We start from the raw sequence: 27,785 nt of genomic DNA, 5'->3' as shown, positions 1-27,785 counted from the left end.
TTGTAGGCACAAATTTAGCTGCTTTGAATTCCACACATATCAGATGACTGGAATACACATTCAGAGGAGAGAGTGATTTTGAATATTTGGCTTTCCAAGTTGCCAACTGGAGACAGCACAGCAAGGCCAACCTTCACCAAGTGCTGCCCACCCAGAACAAGATTGCCTTAAAGTGTCTCAAATTGAGGATTAGATGCTTTTCAAAACTGTCATGTCATCATCACATATATCAGGTGTTATACTGTAGTTGCTGTTAAAAACAAAACCCCCAAAACAGTAAGGAAGGTGAGACATAAATATTCACTGCTTTTAAAAAAAAACAGGTTGCAATTTTCTGTTTGTGACAGCATTATAAAGACTGAAATCTTAATCAGATAAAATCCTTTTATTTTCCTGCCGATTGAAGATGGAGAAAGGGAAATAGAAGAAATCTATAACATATGAGCAAAATTATCTCTAAATAGAGTGTTTAAAAATGTTTCCATCAGGCATCAGTAGATGGGTCTTTAAATGAAAGCCAAGTATTACAATGCCATCTATTTTAAGTCTTGCATTCCAAGAAAGAAAATATGAGCCAGATAAGTTAGTCTGTGTTGAAATGTAAAGTACATCACTCCCATTAGAAGGGCTGATACTGACCCAAAAGATGCTCCATGGCTCAACGGAATACCAGAGAGTGGGAAGCATAATTTAATTGTAGTCACTGTACTTCTGAATCAGCCTTCCATATAAACTTCCACTAGATAGAAAACACCTGGGAAAGCTCTGCTAGGAGAGCTTGATTCTTTGACAGCTTTGGATGGTAGCCTACATAAACAGAGAGGCAAAAAAGAAAGATGTCCTTTTTTTTCACTACAGCATTGTTTTTATGGTTGCTTCCAAAAGCCTAAATTTACAATTAGAGAGCCCTTTCTACAAGCACACCATGTAATTACATGCTCGGTATTTTCAATATATGCCCGATAATTTCAGCACGCTGCACTCCAACTCATGCTGTATTTCTTTCAGTGTTTATACCTCATTCTCCCCTGAAAGCTCTAAAATTAAAATTTTTGCATCCACGAAAGCTTCACTCCTCAGCTGTTAATCTCATGTATGATATCACTTCCTTTTGTTGTTTATAAGCAAGAAGATTGTTCAGAAATATCCTGCATTGTGTGATCTAAATGAATTGAGAAAAAAAAAAGTTATTGAAACAAAATAATTAGAAAATCAACATGATGTCAAACTGAGACTGATTTCAGTGGTAATGACAGTAACTGATTAATTTCAGTCTGCTTAACAACGCTGTTTACATTTTCCTGCCTCTCCTTAAAGTCCATTATTTCAAAACTCAAAGGATTTCTCTTATGCACATCTGCAAAATCAATGTCAGTTCCAGATTCACATTTTGGTGGTGAATCAAGCTGGCCTCAATTCACCCAATGAGAGGCCAGTTTTTACCAGACAAACAAATTGAGGTGACTTAATACTTGTGGGGCTTAACTGACATATTTACTTGCTTTCACTGTCCTTTTCTCACTTCCAATGAATCAAACATATTACTACATGCTGTTGACAAATTGAAGATGATAGGAGAGACCAGATGAGATAAGCATTAACAACTTTAAATGAAGGACGCTCAGCTTAACTTCCTAATATGAGACACCACCAGCTCTTCAAAGGGAGGCTTTCATTTTTTGGAAAGGATTGGGAAAGACAACTAAGGTTTAAGGACTTTCTTTTAATGTAAACTAAATTCATAGGAAACTAGGCATGGTATAAATATTCTAAATTACTGCACCTTCAAAATTATCTTAGCAGCATACATACCATTACTTAATGATACAGGTATTCTATTTGTATTCTCTTTGTATAAACATTGGTAATGAGAGACTGATAAGCATATCAACAAATAAGGGATTTACTCAATTTCTTGAAAAATTAAAAAGCTGAGACATTTTTGCATGTATACTGATCTGACACATATATACAGTTGTTTACCCATACTTTCTATCAAAAATAAAGTTTGAGTCAGCTTTTTCATACAGAATTGAACAATTAAAAAAAAAAACCCCACAACAAACCAACTCACCATAATTTATTACTTAGTGTCTAGTTGTGACCTAAGCTAAGTTACAAAATTAAATACGAATTGAGATGAATTGGATTTTTTCCACCAAGTAAGTGGGAATGAGTTTGGACTGCTAACACCTCTGCACATGGATACTTACCTCTACACATCGATGAGCAACAAGACATGAGACCTAAAGCCTGGCACTGCCAGTAACTTGCTGGGAACCTTCAGGCAAACAATTCTTTCCATTTTCCTTTGTTTTCCTAACTCTGAAATAGTAGTGACAAAATTTATTTATACTTGCCCTAGAAAGTCTTGTGGCTGTAAGCTAATGGTTCTTCAGCTCTAAAAAGCGTTAGCACAAAATTGTCTGACAGGCACTTCATTTTGTTGAGAATAGAGACATCATTTAATTTTCTCCAGATGTGGCACTGCAGCATGCTCCCAAATTAATTCATACCAACCTGCAGCTGTTTCTAAACCCTGACTGGAAAACAGCAGTCTCACCTGCTAATGCTCCTTTCAGTGGGCTATTTCCATCTTTACATACATTTGTTATTATACTGTCAATTCACAGGCTTTTCCACTGACTGAGTAGGGATGAGATATCTCTGAGCAAAGACACTTGTCTCCAAATAGACCTGAGCAATAACAATTCATGAGACCTAGACTGATCTTGTGCTTCTTGCTCATGCTGGATTATACTGATCACTCCCCAAGTTCTTTCATGAGTGGCACCGAGATCAATCTCAGGCTGAGAGAAGCAACAGCATCCATGTGTAGGATACAGAAATGAAAAACACTAAGCAGATCACTTAGGCCAAATAGGGATAATTTCCCCATGTCACTTCCTAATATTTTTAGCAGAAATTAGTCTTTTTACCTTGAGGCATGAGGCTTCCAATATTTTCCTTGAGAGATTCTAATTTTTATCTTCTTGCCCCACAGCTCTACCTTTTTCTTTTAGGCTGATGCAGATAGTTTTTTTCAGCATTCTTCTCTACACTGCTTCTTAGCTAAATGTGTCCTTTAGCTTCTATGAAAATCTTTTGGCTTGGTAAGTGTCCTTGTCCATTCTTGACTGCCTGTGGATCTATCTTCACCCCCACTGCATAGGCCACAGTATGTATGTTCTTACTTGTGCTACCTTTACAGAAACCATATTGCTTTTTTGCTGGTGATCTGGCACCTTGCTGTTGCAACATAACATGCTGGAGATAGATGGGAGAACAGACCAGGTCAAATTACCCTACAGGACAGAAATCTTGCATGCTGCGAAACACACTGTGCGCATCCTTTGAGTCTCCTGACCAAGTACCTTGAAGATGTGTTTCTGTAAAATTGCGTTGTCACTGGTACCAAGATCAAATGCTACAGCATATCAGTTCAAAGTATTTTAGAAGATTAGCAGTAGCTGCCGTGAGCTCTAGTCCTCAGAATTATCAATACTTTCCTAAGATATGGCTGAGATGGCTGTTTTGTCCCTTCTAAAAGCCCTGTTTACCAAAGATTTTCAACTTAGTAGGCTGCAGTTCAGTGTAAGACCCAATATCTACCATAAAAATAGTGTAAGCAATACTGATAGTTTTCTGCTATAAAGTGAGATTTACTTAAAATACTGTAGAATGCTTTCTTAGTCACATGGAGAACAGAGTTTTCTGCTGATATTACTTTATGCAATGAAAAAAGTCAGAGGACTAGTTCAAACTGAATCACACACATTTCTGCTGAGAAAGCAACAGCTGCTTCAGAGCCATTGAAGAATGAGGTCTGCTTTGAATAGCTAATGTAAGTTTATTAGGTCTGCAACATAGCAGACCTTCAGTTCTGATTTTTTGAAACATTCTTTCAATAGTTTAGCCTGGGTTTTGCACCTTTTCAGAATTAAGCACCATACCAGACTGCTTCCAACAAAGGTTGCTTAATTCCTCAGTGAAGGGGGAGTCTTGTTATTTAAATAAAGTAGCTACTGTAGTAGATTTGCAGATATGTTAAGAGTATTAACTTAAGATCTAGAGGCAGACATAGGAAGAAAATACTATAAAGCAGAAAAAAATTAAACAGTGTATTTATTGAAATGTAAAAGACATTACAACATGTGATGGGATTGCATCAGCAAAGAGCAGGTGGAACCACTACCTGTACATGCAATGTAATGCATGCTGCAAAGTGACAATTATAGTTACACTTTCTTTTAAAACACTGTCACCTTTTAAAACCTGGCTGGCCACCACCACCAATTACGTTAGGGGAAGACAATAGAAGTCACGGGATTCTCCTATCCTTTTTTATGGTCTGCAAAACACCATGCTATGTTTTCCTAAACACCAGTAGATAACCCACAACCTTTTCTGTGAAACTGGACTGGTGAATTCATCTGCCATACATTCACTGTGACAGAACAGCAGCTGCTGCATTTCCTGAGGAATCACAGCAACACAGATTATCTAGTCTAGGGCTTTCGTTGAGTGATGGGATCACTTTGCAACAGTAATTCTGGAAACAATTTTCAAGGTCAATTCAGTTTCTATTCTTCAGGTGAACACAAGTTTTAATTCTGCTTTGGTCACCAAAATGGAAGTACCTTGTAAGTACTGTGGTATTGCCTGGTGAATTACTCCAAAACCAGGATTTAAGTAGATATAGAGCAGATATGTAGTTTCTCCAGCATTTCTCCATCTTCGGCCTAAAAGAGAACCTAAATGCCACAGTCAGGCACAGAAGGTGTTGACAGTTTTGAGTTCTGAAGGACTGGGAGGGGGAATCTTTGCTGCTGACCCTTCTGCAGGAGGGGAGTTGTGTGACTTCCACCTTAACCTTTCAGGATGTAATTCTCAAGGGTAGACAATTATTTTTTACCAGGGTATAAATTATACCACACCGAAGCAACCAGACACTCTTATGCAAGGAGTGTAAGTAGGAAGAGCCCAGCAGTGCTTTCTCATTGATTTTCTTGTCTGTGGTCCATGCTATGTTATAGCAGATTGGCTGCCTCTTGCTGCAGATAAATGGATGACTGTGCATGGTCTGAAACAAGGTATTAGGCTTGTCTCCAGGCTTTGCATAAAAGCCTCACATGTGTCTGTGTGCTGAGCTAATAATACATACACTGGAAGCACACAACCAGTCTAAATTTTTTCAGCTTGTGAAAGTTCATCTGTCAGATCAGCCTCTTGAACAAGCACTCTGGGATTTTACTGGAAAAAATGATTTCAACAGAAACATTCTCTCAGCACACTCAGAAACCTGCATGCAAATTTGCTCCCTTTAAGAGAATAAACATGGGTGTTTCAGCAGACTCAGCTGCAGAAGTTTTATTGGCAGGTTATTAAAAGCTTCATTTTTTTTAAATATAATTTCAAGAAAAAACTGTAGACACAGAAGACCAATAATACTGAAATACAGAGTAAGAAAGAGACACTGGGCAAAATTCTCAAGCAAAAAACAGAGCTGGTTCCCTCAGAGCTTGCTTTGTACAAATTATTTTTGATCTCTATCAAAGCCCATGGATTTGCATACATTTAAAAAGGAGAGAAACAATTTATTTATTTCATAAAGTGATTCATAGGATGTACAGGAATTCCTTCTACCTCCCCCCCCCCCCCGATTTTTGGACAATGTCCTGCCACTAGAAGTTACAAACCATCTCAGCATTGAAAAGTGCTTTTCACCAACCACCAGTACCACTGAATGGTCTGTTTTATGACTTTTGCATGAGATGATCAAACTCTGGAATCAACCAATTTTTAGTGCAAGGTGTGACCTATCTGTTTTTTTCTACCAGGTGTTTATTATGCTATTTACATTCCTTTGGTATCTCAGCATTCCCTTGACACTATGGACATCTGCCTGTATAGAAAAGCTTCATAAACTCCCCATAACCTTGTATATATATGTATGAATCATTAACCTATGGAAGATAAGTTCTGGCATGTTTGAAGTCAATAGCAAAACTTTCCTTAACTTGGCAAAGATCAGATTTTGACTCTCCCTCTGTAATGTGTCTATAGCAGGTGCCATTGCCTTTAATGCCAGTTGTCAGCAGTTGTCTTTGCTATTAGTTTCAAAGAACAGCATTTGACTTATTATCCAGCCTATTAAATATGTATTTTCTGCTGGCTCACACTCAGGTTTCGGTCCAAGGTGGAGGCTGTGACATCTGCCCAAATGACATTGCATGCTACTGGAATGAATTCCCGGCTCTGTTCCAGACTCTAGCTCTCTGTTCCTTAGCAGCTTTGGAGCTAATAGAATCATAAATTGAAGCTGATATGTATTCTGTGTGGCCAAAGAGTTGCAATAAACCTTAAGATCGGTGGATCTTCCAAAGCACCCTGCCCATTAGAAGTATTGTTTATGCCTCTGAGCTTCTCATTTGATGAACTGTCCAATACTGCATTGCATCCAGTAGGTTTCTATGCTGGCGTGTTGCAGACATGTGAGCAAATCATCTGGGGATAGAAATAATAATATAAACAACTATTTTGGACCTCCAGTGCAGCTTCCAACCCAAGAGCTTTCAGTAACTATACATGTTAATTAAGCTCTTCCAGCTTCCACTAGGAGGTAGTTAAATAATAATATAGTTACAGATGGAGAGAAATCAGCACAGAGCTGTTAAAAGACTTGCCTGCTGGCTGCTATGACTCCTATAGAAGCTGAATCCTCTATGTAATGAGACATTTTTTCATATGCTCTTAGGGTGCTGAAGATAAGCTGACTATGTATCTTCACATGCTCTGCCCAATTTACCCCTATCTTTCTTTTCAGTCTCAGAATAGGATCTACCACGTATTTGATACGTGGATTCTTAAAATCATGTTCTACTACATGTAACATGTAAATTATCTACATGCAATGGTAGATCCATCTTGGAAGTTACAACTTTATCGACCACTTTTACTGTGGTGCCACTCTGATGTCATCTGAAAGAAAGCTGGAACTTACCTAGAAAATGCTTTTATAACTGACATATCATATAATTTCAAATTACTTAAGATTAAAATACCAGGAATATAAAAAAGAGGGATTAACTCCTATAGTTCTTCTCCTGTATGCAAGCTAATTTGATTTTAGTACTAATTCCAGTGTAAACCCCAGAACAGAGAAGTGCTATTACCATATTCAGATAGCTACACTATGGAGAACAGTTTGGATTTAGCCAATCCATCCCACTATATCAAAATCCCTCTTGCCAAATCCAGAACAGGCAAACATTAGACTCAGTTCTGTATTTATGAAAATGTAAAATTAAATCATGAGCTAACATCCTTATGAACTTGTTCTTAGTTAATCTAAATTTGATTACATACTTGGGATCTGATTTATACTTGGGAAGATTATTTCCAGTCTGCTGGCCAGAATGTTGTCAGTATCATACAGTCCATCTTAATTCAGGATCTGTACTTTCTACACACCTTCATAATTTCAGAAGTTTTAGGATTATGATTAGCAACCTTCTTATCCTCAAAATCTTTCTATCTAACTCCAAAGAGGTATCTTTCCTTATAATTAGCATTAATATATCTTTTTATTCTTTATAGAATGGTCTTAGAAATTCATCAAAGCCTGTAGTCCTGTGGCTTTTTATAGCTGAATTATTTCTAGAAGCTCTGCTTAGTTATATTTCCTTCCAAATGTTCTTTCTGTTTCTAGGTTGTCTTTAGGAGTTCAGCTAAGTTGAAGAAGTTACTGTAATTTGCAGTCCTTGTGCTGTCTCTCACTACACAAATTTGAGAAAATCTTTAAATTCTTCTTTTAAAGTCATTAGTTAATGTTCTCATTTTTACTAGACCATTTTATTAATTAAATATATTCAATGGCTCTTTCGCGGACACCCCCTTGTCGTGGGGAAAGAGTTTGCGTGCTCCCCCTTGCGTGCTTCCGCTATTGCAGAAGAACTTCTACCTGAAAGTCAGTGTGGTTTCAGAGCTAATGGAAGTACCACAGACATGGTATTTGTTCTCAGACAACTGCAAGAAAAGTGCAGAGAACAGAATAAGGGGCTCTATGTAACTGTCGTTGACCTCACCAAAGCTTTTGACACTGTGAGCAGAAAAGGCCTGTGGCTGATCTTGGAACGATTAGGTTGTCCCCCCAAGTTCCTCAAAATGATTACTCTGTTACATGAGGATCAACAAGGCCAAGTCAGATATGGCAATGCACTCTCTGAGCCCTTCCCAATAACCAGTAGTGTGAAACAAGGTTGCATTCTCGCACCAACTTTATTCACAATCTTCTTCAGCATGATGCTCCAAAGGGCTACGGTAGACCTCGATGAACAAAACGGCATCTATATTCAATATTGCACTGATGGTAGCCTATTCAATCCAAGGCGACTGAAGGCCCACACTAAGACCCTAAATCATCTTGTCCGTGAACTGCTTTTTGCTGATGATGCCGCCTTTGTTGCCCACACAGAAGCAGCTCTGCAGCGTTTAACATCTTGCTTTGCAGAGGTGGCTGAGCTTTTTGGGCTGGAAGTCAGCTTGAAGAAGACAGTAGTTCTCTACCAACCTGCACCACAAGAAGATTACCATCATCTCCACATTACCATTGGTGATTCAGAGCTTAAGTCAGTTCAGCAGTTCAGCTATCTCGGAAGCATTATATCCTCGGACGCCACGATTGACAAAGAGATAGACAACAGAATAGCAAAGGCATATAGAGTCTTCGGAAAACTCCATAAAAGAGTCTGGTGCAATAAACACCTGAAGAAAAGTCCGAAGATCAGTGTCTATAGAGCCGTTGTACTGTCTACTCTTTTATATGGGTCTGAACCATGGGTCATCTACTGTCATCACCTGCAATTCCTTGAACGCTTTCATCAGCGCTGCCTCCGTACAATTCTAAACATCCATTGGACTGACTGTGTGTCAAATGTTACTATCCTCGAACAGGCAGGGGTCACCAGCATCGAGGCCATATTGCTGAAATTGCAGCTGCCCTGGGCAGGGCACGTCTCTAGGATGAAGGATCACCCCCTCCCTAAGATCGTGTTTTATGGTGAACTTGCCACCTGTAGCCACAAGAGAAGTGCCCCAAAGAAGAGATATAAGGACTCCCTGAAACAATACCTTAGCCTTGGCCATATTGACTGCCATCAGTGGTCCACCTTGGCTTCCAATTGAGAGACTTGGAGACACACCATACTGTTGTCTCCTTTGAGAACTCACGCAGAACTAGTCTCAAGGAGAAAAGACAACCTAGAAAGAATGGCGCTCTGCCTATACCACCCAAGGAGACCTTTCGCTGTGCTTTTTGCAGCCAGATTTGCCTATCTCACATTGGCCTTTTTAGTCATCAGCATGCATGTAGTAAGCGTGGGTAAAGCCCTTCTCAAATCTTTGTTCGCGAAGTCAAGCCATGATGATGATATTCAATGGCATTTGAAATGTTTATTTCATTACTCATACATGGCATCTGAGCATCATTTCTGACTTGTCACACGCTCACCTTATAACTGTATTTTTAAAGCCTTTAATTTGCATAGCAGTACAGCTCAGGGTCTACGACAGTCACATATGTAAATACCACCTATACAGCCACATCAAGTGACGAAATTTTGGAATAGAAATTCCAATCATGGTAGAAACACAGTGTGTACTGTAAGTTTGAATTAGCTAAGATTTCATGGGATAAAAATAATTCAATACTTGGAAAAGTGCAGGCTATGCTTTTTGAGGTTAGGGAGGCAAAGGGCAGGGGAACATGAGATCCAGCTGAGCTCACAGGGCAGATCCTAAGAGAAACACAGTGTCATGATTTCTTCAAACACACAGGCAGTGTTTCTACTGCTGGCCCTGGATAAGGCTTCCTACTCCTGTAGAAACGAAGGCTGACTCACCGACTAAGGCACTACCCCGAGTCAGGAATACTTCCGTCTTATGTCCTACATCTCATACACCTCTTGGCCAACCTTGATGGGGGGGATTTATCCTCATTCCAGCCATAAAATGGGAGCAGTGCCTCTTCTCTGCCCCACAAGGTACTGGGAAGATAAATATGTGAATATTTAGGTACTACTGTAATAACTAAATAAGCCACTGGCATAAGCTTATTGGGTACTGTATTACCATGGAGAGGAATTCTCCTGCTTGCCTGTAATGGGAAATTCCTAAAATCTTGCCTTAAAAGGAATAGACAACAAACAGCATGAATCCCTAAGGAGATGAAAGGGAGATCATACTTTACAGTCCACAGAGGCATTTTACTTCCAAAGGTGGCATTTTGAACATATTCCCAGTCATTTTCTCTATAAACCTGGAAGCATTTTACTTTAGATAAAATATACAAATATAATATTTCTACTTTTTTTATTAATAATAATAGACCATGTTCTTTTTCATTTCCTCATCCCAACCTGAGTAGAAAACCCTCATCTGTTTTAGCATGTTTCATTGCTTTGATTTTACTTAAGAGAAAAATATTGATAAAAAGCCACACACACAAATTTTCCTGCAATTTATATTTCCACCAGGTTAATTTAAGCCCCTGATTCAGCAAAGGAACTAATCATGTGCACAACTCAATTTATAATACTCTCAAAATTAAGTGAGATACATGTTTAATTACTTTTCAACTCAGTGCTTTAGAGACTTGAAAAGTTTTTATGATGTGAGATTCTGTAATGCTACCATAGAAACTATTTGGCAATTTATTTTTCTTTAAGCTTTTCCATTTGCCAAAGATCAAAGAGGTAGAGTGTCAAATATTCTGTTGTCTGCTATCAGCAATGGATGATAGAATTTACTTTTCTTTGTTTCTGCCTATGCAGAACTGCCTATGCCTATGTAGATGCCAGTCAAAGATGTTCTTTGCTCTGATAGTTCATTATATTTAGATTTAGATTTATATTGTAACAATCCTTTCAAATAGGATATCCAGAAGTTAGCACAGTCCTTATGGCTACCATTTTTAAAGGCAGATTACATTAAAGGATGTGGTGTGGTTCAGAGTTTAGCCAAACAAATAAAACAGCAAACATTGGCTGGTGCCAATCCAGGGAAGTAACACTACCTATACCTGTAGTAAATAGAGCACATTGGTCATTGCACCACATATTAGTGAGTTATGCTTTCTGACTTTTTATTAGATTATATTAAATGTGTGCATTTCACTTCATTTTTCATTATAATATGAGACTAAGCTGCTAAAAATTGCAGGATGGATAAAGAATTGGTTTGTTGAGATTGGCAGTGGTAAGGAACTGGAAGTTTACTTTTGGGTTTTGTTTTTGTTTTTTAAGAGGCATGCACAAATAACCTGACTAAAATTACACCATGCACTTTACACCTAATGTTTCCTTTTACAGGTACCTCTCCCAGAAATAGCTAGTTTTGGCTGGCACTAGCAAATGTTTGAATGTATTAGGTAGAATAAGGAAAAATTTCAAGACAAAAATTCAGCAGACTTAACACAGCTTGGATTTCATCATAAACTTGAAATTCTGTCCAAGTTCATGGTGTAGAAACACACCAGAGAGAAACACACAGGGATACATAATTCTGTCCTGAAGGCCTGGCAAAATTTCTGTCTGGACCAGTAATATCTCCTTATAATCTTGGCATTTGACAACCATGACAAACTCAATATTGTGGGGTTTTTTTGGTTTTTGTTTTGTTTTTTGTTTTTGTTTTTGTTTAGTTTTATTCTTTTGTGAAGGAATATAAAAATGCTCTTACCTCAGTGTTGCTTAAAGTTTTGGCTATGTTTCAAGCATCTCAAAACATTGAGAATAATTGCAACATTGTGTGCTGCCAGTATTTGAAGTACAAAACTCTCTGTTTTTCTCACACAGTATTTGAAAAAACATTTTGCACCTCAATAGATAGTTGTGGGTTTGGATCATAAAGCACTAAGGGTTTTGATCTGTTCTCATTCCTACCCCTTGTGTCTCATTTTTTCTCATGGCTTTGAACAAAATATTAATGTGACTCATCTGTCACAAGTAATTTTCATATCCTCTATCCTCTATTTTGGTGTGTGACTACAGGGAAGCTGCAGCTATGTAAAATTATTTGTGTATGTTCTCTCTAATCCCATGAAGTCAGTAACTGCAGCATGGATGGTACAAACAGGAGGGAGGAATGAGCTGTTGTTTGGCTGAAATGCCTAATCCCTCTCTCCTCAGGCTCAGGCAAAGTAGCTCACTATCCCCTTCAGTGTGGCAGCTCTCCATTTTGCTAACTATTCAAAGCTACTTCTCTGACTTTGTAACTTTTCCTTCATCCACACAAGCAGCTGAGCCAAAGCCCCTAAACACCTGCAAGCTGCAGAGAAGTTTGTATCCAAAGCTGAACTCTATAGCTCAGACCCGTCTCTGGAAGTGCCAAATGGGTGTAGATGTGTTCTGTACTACTGACTCATTGTTTGAAGGAGAAGTCCTGTTTGGCAGGATGAACAATAAATAGCTACTCTTCATAAAAATAGGAAGCAAATGGCAGTGTGGTTGTGCATAATGCTCTGGCAGTTTCTGTTCTCCAGGCTTCAGAATCCTCTCAGACAGATGCCAAATGCACATTTTTTTGTACAGCTCAGGTGCACTGGATGAAACCAACTGCAAAAAATCGACTGCATTGTCTCCTATTGGTTCCCCAGGTGGCAGTGCATCTTCTAAACTGCACCACAAACTGAACAGGGTCCTCTTGTGAGACATGTTAGGAATCAAGGGAAAATTACCATGGATTATCTACCAAAACAAGGGCATATTGAGGGCCAGGTCTGGTATTAGCAGAGAACTGAGTTGGCAATCATTACAGAGATTTTTTAAAATACGTTTGACACCAGAAGCCAGAAAGCTTTGTCATCCCTAACCTAATCTGTCATCTAAACCAAAGGGCCTGGAAAGCAGTTAATTTCTGCAAAGGCTCTGGGCTTTGTGAGGAAGGCACCCACCTGGTTGCCACCATGCAACAGCTTCTCCCTAGCTCTTACCTAGCAAAGCATTCAAGTGTGTGCCCACAATCCAGAAGGAGCCCAGGTCTCCAGAAGTCACCCTCCGGGACTTTATTACACACAACCCTAAATATCTCAATGACAGCTGAGCCCACCAAATCACAGAGACTCTTCCCAGTCCCGTCAGTGGGATTTGGGTCAGGTGAAGTATGTATGACTTGGTAGCAGCTCCCTGAGAGTGATTAGCCTATAAAATAGATATAGGACATTAACAATGCCTGTGTCTTCTTTTGTTAGCACCCTCACATTACAAATGCAGTCATACTTGGGTCTTTGTATGGCGATTCCAAGCACATTTTCTCAATACAAGCTTCTTGGAAACATTAGAGTTTATGCTGCATATTGCATGAAGGGTTTCTACGTACATTTTCATGGGGGCAAAACACGTGGAGAAAGATGAAATTAGGTAAAGGGTTTTCAGCTGTCCTTCAAACTGAAAATGTTATACCTAGTAATCTGGAAAAGCTATGCAGTGTCTCTGCAGAAGGGTGGGAACAAGGCTCAAGGCACTCTTCTTGAAATGTAAACCCATATTTTGATTTACAGCATAATTATTACAGGATTGCCAAGAAGAACACCAAACATCCAGATTTTTATTCCATATTCAAACTGCTACGTAAGTTTTTACAAGCATTGAGTAAATAGACTACTCAAAGTGAATGAGCTGCCAGGTTTTCATGCTTCTGAACAGTAGACCTTGAATACAAACCCTGAATATGGAGTTAAAAGACTATGTTAGGCCCCAGTGTTTGATGTTCTTGGTCAATATTCCTTAATATTTCTGAAGAAACAAAAAAAAAGGATAGGGTACTCATACATTTCTTATAAGCTTTCTTTTCCCCCTAGGGACCAACATAAAATCAACAAAGTAACAACGGGCCTAACACAATCAGGAAATCTAGGTCTCTTAAAGTGAAAAGCAAACAACCTGTCCTTCTGCCCTTTCCTGAAATCTAAATGTAAGTATATTCAGCTTTGAAATACTAAGTAAATTCTACATAATGCCAAAAAACAAAGCACAATGGCTTAAAAACTGAAGTTGTCTTAAAGCTGCCATATTCACAGGATGTGATATGCTATTCAAGTGTTCCTTATATAACAAAGCTTTTGAATTTTGAGTAGAAAAATATATGGTACATAAATTTTGGTGATAATCCTCAGCAGCATTTTTTTTTCCTAGGTAATTAAAGAAATCTACATTTTCAGTCATTCATTCACACATTGTTTAATAGGAGAGAACATGTAATTTTGGTGTGTCATGCTTGTTTAAAGAATCTTATTCTAACTTTATTTTTATGGTCAGGAAAGAGTGAGGACTGGTTTCACAAAAAAAAAGAAATGTCAAAAAGCAGTAGACCCTGGGAGTAGAGTGGACCATGCTATTGGTGTGCTTTTGACATCTGAAATGCGTTTGTACACGTGTCTGCTTCCGTATGTATGCACTTGTAAAAGTAAACAGCGGTAACATTAATTGGAAAATCCATGTTTAATACAATGTTTAGTTTAGCCAATAATGGGAAGAATATTTAAACATCATTCTCAGCCTTAATGGAAAAGTTTCTGACAACGAGACATTAGCTCATAGTATCCACAGTCATCTATGCTTATGAGTATTGTTTGTTATCAAGTGTGACTTTTGGAAACAAAAATGCATTATTGCTTAACAAGCTGCACTGCAGTAGTGTCCTGCACTCTGTTTTGCTTTCTAGATAATTAAAAGAATCCACATGTTAAGAATCAATCAGATAAATTCCTCAGACTTTCTGAACATTTTTTATTTTGTTTCTCTCTTGTGGAGAAATTCTACGCAATTTGTCTGACACTAAACTATTAAAATCACAGAAACATGACTCTAGAAACACATAGCTCTAGACTGTCAGCCCTGACAGAGGTCCCACTCTGTGAACACACTGAACTTCTCCTGGCAGCGAGGTGGACTGGTGCAGGACCAGGATATTGGGATCTCTGGCAGAGTCCACTGGACACTGGAGCTGTCCCTGGTAACTGTTTCACCCAGAATTGGCTGCTGTGACCCACCCTACATTGGGTGCTATAAAGTCTAACTAGGAAAAAAATTAAATAAATTTTAAAAAGAAATTGTATAGCCCAAGGCTCTAGCCCACAAAATATTAATAAAGAAGAAAACACTTCCCAGCTAGTATTTACACTCTCCCAGAGCATCCATAAGAAAGTTTTTGAACCCAGTCCGTCCAGCAGTTAAACACTCATCTGTGAATGGCAGTGGGCTTTGATAACCCAGCTGCAATGTTTCTGTAGCAGTTGATGAAAAGAACCTTTTGATAAAGACTTTCTGGTGTCCTGTAATAATACAGATCATGTTAAAGAAAGTATCACATGTTCAGTATTTTAGAGTCCTTTACCTACAGGAGGTGAAACAGTAATATAGGCAATTAAATATACTTATTAGACAGAAAAAAGCAACAGTTAAGCTAAGCATTGCAAATTAGCATCAGCCACTTTTCATGCGTGACAGAATTGCTTTGAGGAAAACAAAGAGTGTCTTCAACTATTCATGGATATCAAGGAACAGGGAGTTAACAGGGGAAGAGATGGTTAAAAGTTCTGGAAAATGTTGTTATTTCCTTTTTTTTTAAATCTATTCCAATGAATAGAGAAGAATGTCATCAAAACTTTCAGCTCTGGATAGAAATATCCTTCAAATTACAAGGAAACAAATCTGTAGCAAGAATACAGAAATCTGTATTCTGTATCTATAGCATTCAGTATCTGTATCAAGAATACAGTGCTACTGAGTGTAGCATTCCATATCTGTAGCAAGAATACAGAAAAGTTTCAGACTTGAGCATCAACTGGGAGATAGACTTGAAAGGCATTTGGGTCCAATAGAAATCCTGAGCTGCTACCAAAATCAACAGTCTAATTGTATCATCTGAACCTGGGGCTTAACTTTTGGGTTTCCTGTAGCAAAATCTTGCCACAAACAGCTCTGCTGGTTTTTCTCTAATAAAATAAAACACAGGAAAACTAAGATAAATACAAGAGACAATGAAGATGAGTATGTAGCTCCCAACATAAGGTTAGATAAAACTCATGAAGATACTAAATAATACTTGTCAGTTCTAAATAGCTGATATGACAATTCTTTAAAAATAAACAATCAAACATCTGAAAGTAATTTCTAGGGATTTATTTTATTTAAGCAATAAGGTATTTTAAAAATGTACTCAGAATGTCTAGCTTGGTTCAGATTGCTTTGGTTTTCTACACAGTGTCATGGTAGTAACTACCCACCCAAATGTGGTATTTCAATAATTCTTTTAAATGAAAAAAAAAAACAAAAAACAACCAACAACTGAAACGAAGAAAAAGGAAGCAGAACTATTCAGAAAGGTTACCAGAACACACAGTTTAACTTCAGGCACTTTCTAATCTGATCAGGGAGCAGAATGACAAAAAAATGTGCTGAATTCAGAGGCATTGAGTCAGGTGATAAAGTTATACAACTTTATGTGGGTTTACTGAGGTCATATCACAAAATCAAAAGAAAACCTAAGAGCCTGAAAGTAATGTGGTTGGTTTATGAAGTCCAATATTCCTTCTGTCTGTCCTTTTTCCTGTTGAACTGCCTTTTATGCCTCTCAGTGTATAAACTTGTTGAACACAGTCATCTACTCTGTCCTCAGTTTCCTCTTCATTTTCTCTTACTTTATGTTCCTCCATTCAATCCCTGCTTATCTGATAATAAGGATTATTTTACTGGTCTGCCTTTTCCCTGTCTGATTTGGGGAGCTGAAAGTACTAGATGATTTCCAGTGAAACTTAAACCCCAAATTACTCTTGTGTTTATGGAAATGTTACCTTACATTTCCAGGACTGCTGATTTTAAACAGGAGTCAGTTACTGGACTCCTTGAGTCACTCGTGAAAACCTAGCTTCAGATTCCTCTCAGCAGCTCTGTATGGGAGGAAATTAAGGGGGAATTACAAAAGAAAAATCCTTTCCAAACATAGCAGTGTTATTCAATAACTTAGAAATTTACTTCTCTTTTCCTGTTGGTGAATGTGGTTTCTTTAACTAATCCAAGCAATATTGTGAATAAACCCAGTGGTTGCTTTTGTCTGTGTTTTGAAGAAGAGGGGCTTGTTTAGGGCTTTAGTAGTGATAACTGACACATAAAGCTCTAGTACAGAAGAACACAGAAAAAAAACAAGAACTTGCCTTCACAAATCATTAGAATTGGGGATGTTCCATAGATACCTCCTACTTGCTGCTATTAACCATGATGACGAGTTTATGATCCCAGCCTGTGCAAAGCTGTCCTGGGTTCAGAAGTAGCAGTCATTTTCCTTTGTGGAAAAACATGACTGCTACTGAAGAGACCTGAAGGGCCTGATGCTCATTAAATTCTCTGCTTCTCTAGTCCCCTGTTCCCCAGACAACCTCACATGTGCACACATGTACACAATTATTTCTGGTCTTTCCATCAAGTTCATCAATAGCACTGTGGTGATACACAGTGACTGCCCCTTTGCAAAGTGGGGAGAAACAGCTAACTCAGGGTTGCTCATGGTGAAAAGAGACTTCAAGCCAGTAGGCAACAGCCTTTTATACTGGTAACAGGAAGTTCATGGAAGACTAGAGCAGTATACCTGTCTGATTTGGGAAGCAGTTGTACCAGACAGTAGGTCTTCTTATGGGTCTTGCATTAAGCACAAATCCTCCTGTTTATGTGCTGAAGCATCTGGTTTATTAACAGCTAGCTCATTAACAGCAACATATAGAGCATATAGCTGCAGTCATCACTTTGCAAATGTTTTCCACACATTTTCCATACTTTCCACGTTCAGGGAAAAGTAGCATTAAGCGAACAGTCTTCTTTCAAAAGCCTTATTGACACAATTTGTCATATAAAGAGTCCTTGTGAATTCACTGAGTTTCTTTAGGAAACACCAATATATTTTCTATGCAGGAGTCTCTATGGAAATGTCCCCTTTTAAGTCAGTTTTCTAGACCCTAAAGAGTTCAAACACAGAACTCACTAATAACTCTGTCTTGTAAAATTCAGGGAATGCTACCACAGAATTAAATTAGATTTGAAATACAGTCAGAAGAATTTCCCAGATAATAATGATAGTTCAGCTAAAATATTTGCTATATAATTCAAGCTTCTGTTTAGTTTCAAAGGAGTTCAGTGTAATCGTTGGGTTTATTTAAGTAACAGGTTATCATTTTTCAATTGCAAATGTTATGGAAATAAATTCAGAACATTACATTTCATACTAGTCTTGTACAGAATCACAGAACAGTTGAGGTTGGAAGGCATCTCTGGAGGTTATCTTATTCAATACCCGTGTTCAAGCAGGGACATCTGTACTGGTTGGCCAGGACCAAGTCCAAACGGATGGAGATTCCACAACCTCCCTGGGCAACCCATATCACTGCTCAGTCACCCTCACTTTTCTACTCACTCTACACTCACAATTTCTACTTTATACATGCAAAATTCCCCCGTACTTGTTCACTGCAACAGTCTAGTTCATGATTTACAAGGGGTGAATGGAGCCCAATGCTGAAATCAGCATTTTAGTTGAGAAGCTAATGCCGTAGTTTACTGAATGCGTTTTTGGACCATTTACTCTGTAAGTCACCTGTGTATTCCTTATGTAAATGGGAGATGGCATAAATTGGGTTAGCTGTGCAGCAGCATGGCATCAGCATACAACATGGGAATAGGAGCCATGCCAGCTGATGGCAAAGCCAAGTCTTTCCATAGAATACTTGCTTTGGGTGCGAACAATATATTTCATACTAATTTGCTTGCATTACAGCTATATTTAAGCAATCCACAACATGGAGACTTAGTATTTTGATCCTGAAAAAGTATTTTGAACACCTGGAATGTGCTCAGGTTTCCCTTCTTATGCAGTGTTTGTGAAGCTGTCTCTCGATAGATGATAAAGTGGAAAGGCAAAGAAAAGGCAACAGCATGAAGCCTGTGCTGACAGTGTAAACAGAGATTTGAGTTTAGTGGACAAAGTTCACAGTTTGCAATGAAAGGTCATGAGGATTTGAAGCATTTTTGGTATTTTGTCTCTGCTGTCTGCACAGTAGCAAGCAAATAAAAAAAGAAAACCACCCACTGATAGTCAGCTTCCAATTCTGTATATTTGGCATCCCTGCTCAGCCTGAAGGAACACGGGAAGCTGTGTTTGGCATTCTGTGATTTTTTTGAGGACATGCCATCCTAACAAAGCTCTAACACTTACTCAGCCCCAACTTCCCTGATATTATTTTGTGTGACATTGAATAAGCTAAAAGGCTTGCCCAGCTTCAGTTAAGCCAAGTGGCCTGCTTCAGAGTTGCTGAAAGTACAGTTCCAAATTTAGCATGATGAAGAGTCCTAAAATGTTAACTCTCAACATGTTGTGTTCTTCTTTTCTCAGCCAGTATACAGTCACATTAAAATACCAAATGCTTTAATGAGAAATCTCCTTAAACCAAAGGATTCTTCAGTCTGATTTTTATTACTATTTTTATTATAATTTTTGTCTGCAGTGAGTTCATTCCCTTCTCTAGATGACATTATAACATATCCTTTTAGGAAAGGTTTAGCTCTGGCCTGTGAAACATTGAGAATGACATTTTTATTTCCTAGACTCAACTAAAGTTAAACCAAATGGTTTTCATGGAGGTTATGTAGCCTCAGAAATCCAAGGAAGAGTGTTATTACCTATGTACCTAAGAAGTGAGTACAGTTACTGCTTTTTGTGAAATCACTACTTCCAATATTCAAGCCTGTACCACAGAAGTAACAAATGAGGAAAAAAAATGTTCCATATTAATCTTGTCTTTGGATGCATCTCTCCTGGACTCAGAATATTCACAGATATCTTAGAGAGTGAATGGAATTAAATAGTCAAAATAGGACAGTAGGTGAGCCAGGTATTGGCTATTTTTTTTGCAGAGTGTATTCTCTTAATCTTCCAAATGAGATTTTTCTTTGCATTCCTTAGCTATGCATCCCCTGGTGTATCTCAGAATGATCATGCATTGGGAATTTATTGTGCATGCTATGAGTGCTAAACACTTGAGCCCATGTTGTGCCTATAAGGATGAGTGACATCTGATGAGCTCTTCCCTGTAACTCCCACTGGCATACCTGACAATACCATGAAGAATCTATTTCCAATCTTGGAAATACTTGGATACTTTGCACAACCTATCCTTCAATTTCAGGCAGAATATGTGTTCCAGCTAATGTGCAACATATACCTTTATACCCTTCTTGAGACATCTTTTTTGTGCCTTGAGATACAAAACATACTTCGTTGTTGGGTCCCTTCATTAAATTTTCTTTACTGTTTGAAACCTGATCTCCATTCTACCTGGCTTAAAAGTATAGTAGTTACTCACTCAAGTGTGCAGTGGTTGTAAAGAGCTGGAGATAGGTCTCACCAGACAATCCTGACTTTCTTTTCGTTTTAAATTCCTCTCCCTCCTCACTTTTTACCTAGATATGGATCACTGCTCAGAGATTTAGTGGTGCTGAATGGAGCAGAATAGACACCTGATCATACAGGTTTCCTCCTCCTACCATGGTCAGTGTGGAATGCAAACACCATTTCACATGTGATTAAGCCTAGCTAGGAATGAATATAATCCCCAGGTGAGAAGTATAACTGCACAGGAACTGTAAGGCACACTCAAAACTAATTCCCTTTCTTCCCTAAATATAGAAAGATCAATGGACCGGTGCTCACCATTTTCTACCTACCAGCAGAAAAATTGTCAGGTTTTTATGTGCTCACAGCAAAGCACGTTCTAACCTGATACACTTCTAGGGTAGCTAGAGAGCAAAATCCCTTGCCTTTTGACAAACAAGAGACAGTGCCTGAAAATCTAGAGAGAGACTAAAAAGACAGGAAGCAAGAAAGGACTAAAAGGGAAGGTATTTCTAACGCTTAGCTTGTATCTTATTTGCACTGGCCAATATGAGGAATACACTGTAATGAGCTGTCTGTAGGTGATTAAAGTAACTGGGAGAAGGCTCTTCTCCTTCAAAGGCATAGGTGAACACCGTGTATTTAGATCAGATTTTACCTTTACCAGAAAGAAATATCTTTATAATTTATCACGACATGATAGTTATGACTCAAAGGCAGTGTAACACAACTGTGTCCCAGCCAACACAGACCATAGCACCTATATAAGGGACAATTACGTGAACGTGGGTTTCACACAAAAATGCAAGCAGAGCGTTAAGCCTGTGTCTGTGCTTGAGTGGATGGCTCACGCCACCTACGGGGCAGCTTCATCAGCGAGACACGGCGGCTCTCAAGGATCTCCTGTGAAAACCCAGTATACTTTCCATACTGATCAAAAAGGGCACCAGTGGACATCTGAATTAGCTGTAGTACCTATTTAAATACATATACACCAGTAAGAAATATTTGACCTTCAGATGCACTGCTATACCATTTGACATTCAGTGAGCTTGATTTTATAAATATACTTGCTAACAATCTGGTTTTTATCCTGGTTACAAATAAGGATGCATAAACATTTAATTTTCTTTTGGTTATTGCCACAAATTAGTTATGGTGACTGTATCTGGAAATAGAAAAATTACACAAGATATATTTTAAATGTCAAGCCCATTTTGTCTACTGAGGGCTGCAGTAGGGAACCTAATAAAACTCCAAACAAAGCTTACAAAGCTACGATTGCTTGTAAGAGCTGACTACCCCTGAACTGCCAGTGCAGTGTTTGTGTTAAGCCTACATGGATACCAGTGTGTGGCTTTTGTGCTAAGGAGAAAATGTCTTAAATTATTGCTATAGAAATAGTACCTGTTCCTGAGGATTAACAGTATTTCCTTTATACAACCATGAAATTTCCAGCCCTTCAGAGTCTTATTATAATCACCAACTTCACCTCCTTTTTCATTAGCACTACCTAGTCATTAAGCCGTAACAGGTGATACCTAAAGTAGGGCACAGCCTGAGAAGCTGAACCAGAAGGCGGGTGCTACTGATGGTGGTGGGAATCCTTCCCCCAGCCCCCAAGCAGCAAAGGGCTAATCCACAGGGACTGGGGCAGCCCTTGGGACAGCAGACCCCTGGCTGGCTTGTTCTGCCATCCTGGGAGAGGGTGGAGGTGGAAGAATTGCAACTGAATGGGTGAAGGCAGCAGCATCCCTTCCCAACCCAGCTGGAGCACTGGAATCAGCCTGCAGCAGAAGACCAGTGCATGCAAAAGACATGGTCTCCCCACGCAGTTCACTCAGATCATGCCCTGTTTTGCTTTATTTTTTTTCTTCCTTCAGCAAACATGGCTGATTACAGCATGACAAGGATTTATGTGATTAAAACTGAAAATAAAATAAACAATTACTCCAGACCTTATTATCCCCTTTTCTCTTTTTAATGGACTAATCTGCACCAGGCTAGTGCAATTTTAGGTCAGTGCTTCTTTTCCCTCTTCACCTTCTTCTCCCCAAGACTTTTACAGTCTCACTAATGCTAGTATTGGAAAGCTGGCAGTAAGGAAGGTTCCTGCACTGTTTCTCAGGAGACAGACCAGCTATAAAGAATCAGTTATTTCTGCTCAGAGGTATTATCCCAATTTTGCACAGGCGCAATGCCATCAATACAAAGGAAGATTTTTCTAAATTACACTACTCAAACATGAGTATCAGGACCTAAAACTTTATTCCTCTCTCTCCTTCCAATAAGACACATTCCTTGTTATAGTTTTCAGGTTTGATTTGCTTTAAGTGAAGCACACCTTTTTTTTTCTTTTTTTTTTAGGAATTAAGCATTTCTGGAAAAGACTCTAAAAAAGGTTGCTCTGGTGGTTTTAAAACTGGAGTGAAATAGGTACCTTACAGAAGCGAGCTAATTTCAGGTGGCTCCCCAAAATACTGATCTAATCCAGGATGAACAATAATGTCAAGACATAGAAATGTGTTCCTTTAATTGTAAAGTACTATTCAATTTCCTTATGGCATCATAGACTGCAAACGCAAATGCTCTTGAAAACTTTGTAATTAATGGCATAGAGAGGATGCTTGTGTCAGGGTTAGAATAGAGTTAATGAATTGCATTTACTCAGACCAAGAAATCAATTTAGAAGAAGCAATAATACGTAGAATTTAAGTAATGCAGTGAGCATGTAAGAAAAACGGGATAGCACCTACAGTTTCATATTTACTGCAACTACAGTTCTAATTTGCATGGATGAAGTAGAATAACTGAGGTGAATAATTGCTTTAGACACTATGATATATACAAAAGCAAAGCCAGAAAAAGAAGAGTAGGCAAAATATGGCACCTAGTACACACACACACACACAAAAGCAGTGCCAGTCCTGGGGTCTCCAAAGACAAATCCATCTGGTTTTGCTGAAGCAAAAAATGTGGGGTGGATATCCTGTTTTCTTTTTGGTTCGTGTTTCCACTATATTGTTTGTCTTGAGCACTCATCTTCTTGACAAACATATTTTCAGGAAACTATTCTTTTGGGCCTCATAGTCCTGAAGAGAATGTGGATAAATGTGTCTGCTCATCAAGACTGACTCATGGGCTCTGTGGCTTTATTTAGAGGTTAGAGAGACCTGTAAACAGTCAACTGCAGGGACTGGAGACTATGAGGAACAATGTAGTACATAGAAGTTTACTGCCACCAAAAGTTTCTACTCACTGTAAATTAGTGGGTTACACATTCATGAGCATAAGAGATAAGAGAAGACGGATGACTTAGTATAGCCTCATTAAAATACTCAGCATACTTCTTACAGCATTACTCAGAACTAAGGAGCTTCAGACCCATTTTGCAAATTAGGAACTGGAGGAGCTCAGCAAAGACTGACAATACCTACACAGCAATCTCAGAAGAATCTGCAATGTGTTGCAGAGGTGTCAAAGATTTAACTTTAAACCAGGTAGCATGGGGACCACTAGCCAGTGAGACTGCACCATCTTGATGCTCCCCTTGGCAGGTTGGCCTGCCAAGTTATTTCTGTTCCTGCACTGTAGACCCCATCTGAAGTCCTGAACTCGAGAGGCGTGCTAAACGAAATGTTTGAGCTGAGGGACCTCAAGATACTACATGAAACTCTACTTCCTATTGGTTTGCTACTCTTCATTGCTACTTTCCTTCTCCAATACCAACTGTAATGCTCAAGGTGGAAGAAACTTATGAGCAGGGGTTAGAACAAACCAAAAAGTAGGAGCTGGGGAGTGATAGCAAGTAATATATACATATGCGAACAGGGATCAGGGCTGGTGGATCAGGCCTGTTGTCCATAGGAATGGAAATAAGTGGTGCTGTAAGTAACTTGCTCAAGGTCATAGAGGTAGTTTTGAACATTACACACATGCTTAAAACTCTCTAGCTCTATTAAAACCTGAGCCTGCTGCCTGAGTACTGGTGTCCAGACATATCAGATCAGGACTCTGAACCAGAATTCTGCCATGCCCTAAAATAGTCTTGAGATGTGAGTAAGCAGGCAGGATTCAAGTCCAACATAGGAGTTTTTCTCAGAGCCAGGGCCAATCCGTTATTTAACTCAGCAATACCAGACAGTTTATAATGTGCCTTTGGTCTTTTTCAGAGATGCTAGCATGTCTATTCTTAGGAATTCATTGGGAAAAAGTCAGAAATTCCTTAGTTCTCTAGGGGCAGCATGTCCTTGGAGGAGGCAGGAACAGTATTTCGGAACTACCATTTTCTAATGCCCTCCCTGCCAGCACTATAGGAAAGAAAGTATATGTTATGAGAATAGTAAACATTCAATAGGCGCCTGTTTCACCACTGTGATTCAGAGCTTCAGCCCTAGATTTAGAGATAGCAACTGCTGGGAGTCTGTGTTATATTTACAGTAAAAACTGTTGGCTTTTCTGGATCTGGACACTGCCACCTCAGCTCATTTCTAATATGCATGCTTTGGCAGCACACAGCTGAGCAAGGCCGGAGATGTGCATTTTAAAATGTGTTAACCTTCAAACTGTGTTTTTCTTGAGAATCATCTATAATTACAAGAAAAAAAAAGGTGGGACCACTGCATTTCTCTGCAAAACAATTCAATTTAGGACTATTTTAGTCAGTGAGGCGTCATCACCTACAGTGAACTCGACTGAACAACGAGTAAGCTTAGTGTCTTTGTATGAGTTTAAAATATTTGGAAGCCCTGGGTCCTCACATGCTTTTTTTTTTTTTTGCACCAATTTTCTGTGGTTGGACAAAGATCAAACATAATAATGTGTGCAGCCAGCACACTATGTATGTGATCACTTTGGTTAAATTATAAAAAAGGCTAACATCTAACTTGTCCATGTCATGTTATTTGGCAAAACTAATGATATAATTAAATGGGCTCAAATATAAAAAACATACGTATCTGCTTACATTTATGCCTTTTTTTTTCCATTTACAAAATAATGCTTTTGTTAGAGAATAAAATTCAATGAGCTTCATATGTACTGGTGGAGTTCTACAACTCAGTTATTTCTTAATCACAATGGCAAGAGAAACTCCAGAGCACAAATAATCTAGAAGATTTATAGACCTGACTGCAGTGCTGACACTTGGCTTACAGAGCTCCCTAGCAGGCCAAAGAGAAGTAGTCTTTTCTGCAGGTATGAAGTGGGTTGGCTGATAGTATCAGCTAAGCCATGGTGAAGGATATCAACAGAACATTTACAGCCCTACTTCCAGCTAAACTAAAAAATCTTTGAAGTATGATATGTTGATTTCATGATTGTTTAAAGCAAACTCCTGCAGGAAATGGGATCCACATGTATGTTTCCTTGGGAGTTCCTTGTGAAACAATAGTCAAGTCTGAACATATATATCTTTCATTTAATAGATAGGCTTACTTTACAGGTTCCTCCCATATCCTCCTACTGCCTCTGTACATCAACAGAAACATCCAAAGTTTGCTTTCATTTAATTAAATGGGAACTTTGTCACCAGTCAAAAAAAAAAAAAAATCAGATATATGAAATAGTGTCTGTTCTCATGACATTTCCAGCCCAATTTCCAGGAAGAATTTGGGTTAAAGGAAAGCAGCACTCCCACTTATCCTGCAACTCTTCCATCTTTGGAAATTTTCCTTTTAGCTCAGAGGGGCTAGGCAGGTAAAGCTGTTCATCTGTGACATCCCATTAAACATCATCAGTAGCAAGATGCGATGCAGTAAAGTGGATTCAATAACAATCACTGCTGTCCACTTCAAACCAGATACATTTAACCACTGTGATAATTTCCATAGCAGAAGAATATCAAAATCAATAAATTGAGGATGTGGAAAAGTTAGAACTCAGTGATATTGGTTATTCTGCTTATAAATAGGAATTACCTCCACTATGGTCAAAATGCTACAATAACTGAGAACAGAATCTGGGCCAGTAGTGAATACCTGTTTACTTAGCTACACAACTGTAAGCCAGGGGTTGGGTATTTTTTAAGCTAATACAAACCAGAGTGATTCTAATTTTACTGTCTGAAAATGGGAATTTCATAGTTCTAAATTGACATTTGTTCCTTGCCAGAATATTTTACACTGGCACTTACTGTTGGAAAGACCAGTTTTTATACTGCCAAGAATTAAATAAAATGCAGCCAAATTCTTTGGTTCTTAATTGAGCAAAATTCTTATTGTAGTTTTACTTGATTAAGAAAAACAGGCCATAGTCTACTGCATGGGTAACTGTCTGGCTATATATAGGTTGAGATCCATTTAAAAATATTTAACAACTAGAAAACTTTATACAGATTACAGTTCTCATTAAAAGTTAATAGGGTTATCTATATATGTCACATTGCCTGTCTGCACAAATGACCGGTTCCCTGACTGTTGAATTTCACAAGCTTCCAATGTTGCTAATTGTCACATGGAAGTAATTAATTGAGTCACTTGGGAAAAAAATCTGTTCCAGATCATGTAGGGTTTTTCTTTATAATTATGGAGGCCTGAGTTACTGATCTCTCGGAAATATTCACCAGTGTAATTGATGCACAGGAACTGATGGGACAGAAGTTTTTCAAAGTTGCAGTCACTAGTGCACATGGTTTTCCATCATGTCTGTTCAGATTTCTGCATTTTATCTGAGTCACAGATCCTCCCAAGGAGAATTACAAGATTTCACAGTCAGGAAGATTCATAAAATACTACACTTCTGCAGTCATTTTTAGCCTGAGCCAGCCAAGAGGAAACTATCCAGGAAAACTCTTCAACAATGTTGTGTTAATAATTTTGCATTTCCAAATGAAAAATACGTAGGCTTGTCTTCTCTTCTGTAACAGCTAGCTTTACATTATGAAATGTCATGCCGGTGTTGTATGGTCACAATATACTGATGACTGGCAGGTGGAGGAAAACATATCTCTCCTCTTCCTCTGAATGATCTGTCATGGCTTAGTCCTCTGAAGACAAGTTCATTCCAGGTGTCACATTTAATCAAGATGAGGACTTTGTTCCAAACCAAAACCATAATGGCATGTAATCATAATTACAATATCAAAAAAGTAATTAATTTTCAACTGCCCACTGTAAAGAAACTCTGCATCATTTGGGGAATAAGAAAGGATAAAAAAAGGAATAGCTGTAATTTATAAAGAGAAGAGAGATAAAATAAGAAGGTGATCAGGAAGAGGAGAAGCGTGGGTAGAATTTAACAGCAGTTCTCAAAGGTGATTTATGAGATTTGTACACACATTAGGAGACAATCCAATCTAGAGCCTAAATAGGGAGAAGAAACAAACTGCCAAAAAATGAAACCTACTGAGT

At 38.5% G+C, this 27,785-nt stretch overlaps 1 protein-coding gene across 4 annotated transcripts in view; it reads left to right on the top strand.

Annotated features, from left to right (window-relative positions):
- COL8A1 (collagen type VIII alpha 1 chain) overlaps positions 1 to 27,785 on the top strand; it is a 67,235-nt gene that overhangs the window by 22,369 nt on the left and 17,081 nt on the right. For 2 of the 4 annotated variants that reach the window (XM_057413130.1, XM_057413131.1), the window contains one exon: positions 13,859 to 13,971. The exons of 1 other annotated variant lie outside the window; for it this stretch is intronic. The gene's annotated coding sequence lies outside the window, so the exon portion shown is untranslated. Of the gene's footprint in view, positions 1 to 13,858; positions 13,972 to 23,501; positions 23,624 to 27,785 lie in introns of those variants that run through there. One more of the 4 variants, XR_008972621.1, reaches the window with a different exon arrangement.

This window comes from Pezoporus wallicus, unplaced genomic scaffold, assembly GCF_028554395.1.
Source record: "Pezoporus wallicus isolate ANWC-B61680 ecotype Strahan unplaced genomic scaffold, APGP_CSIRO_Pwel_v1 contig_6484, whole genome shotgun sequence".
NCBI classification, from domain to species: domain Eukaryota; kingdom Metazoa; phylum Chordata; class Aves; order Psittaciformes; family Psittacidae; genus Pezoporus; species Pezoporus wallicus.
Note: the sequence above shows the minus strand (reverse complement) of the source record. Positions and strands in the feature narration are given on the sequence as shown.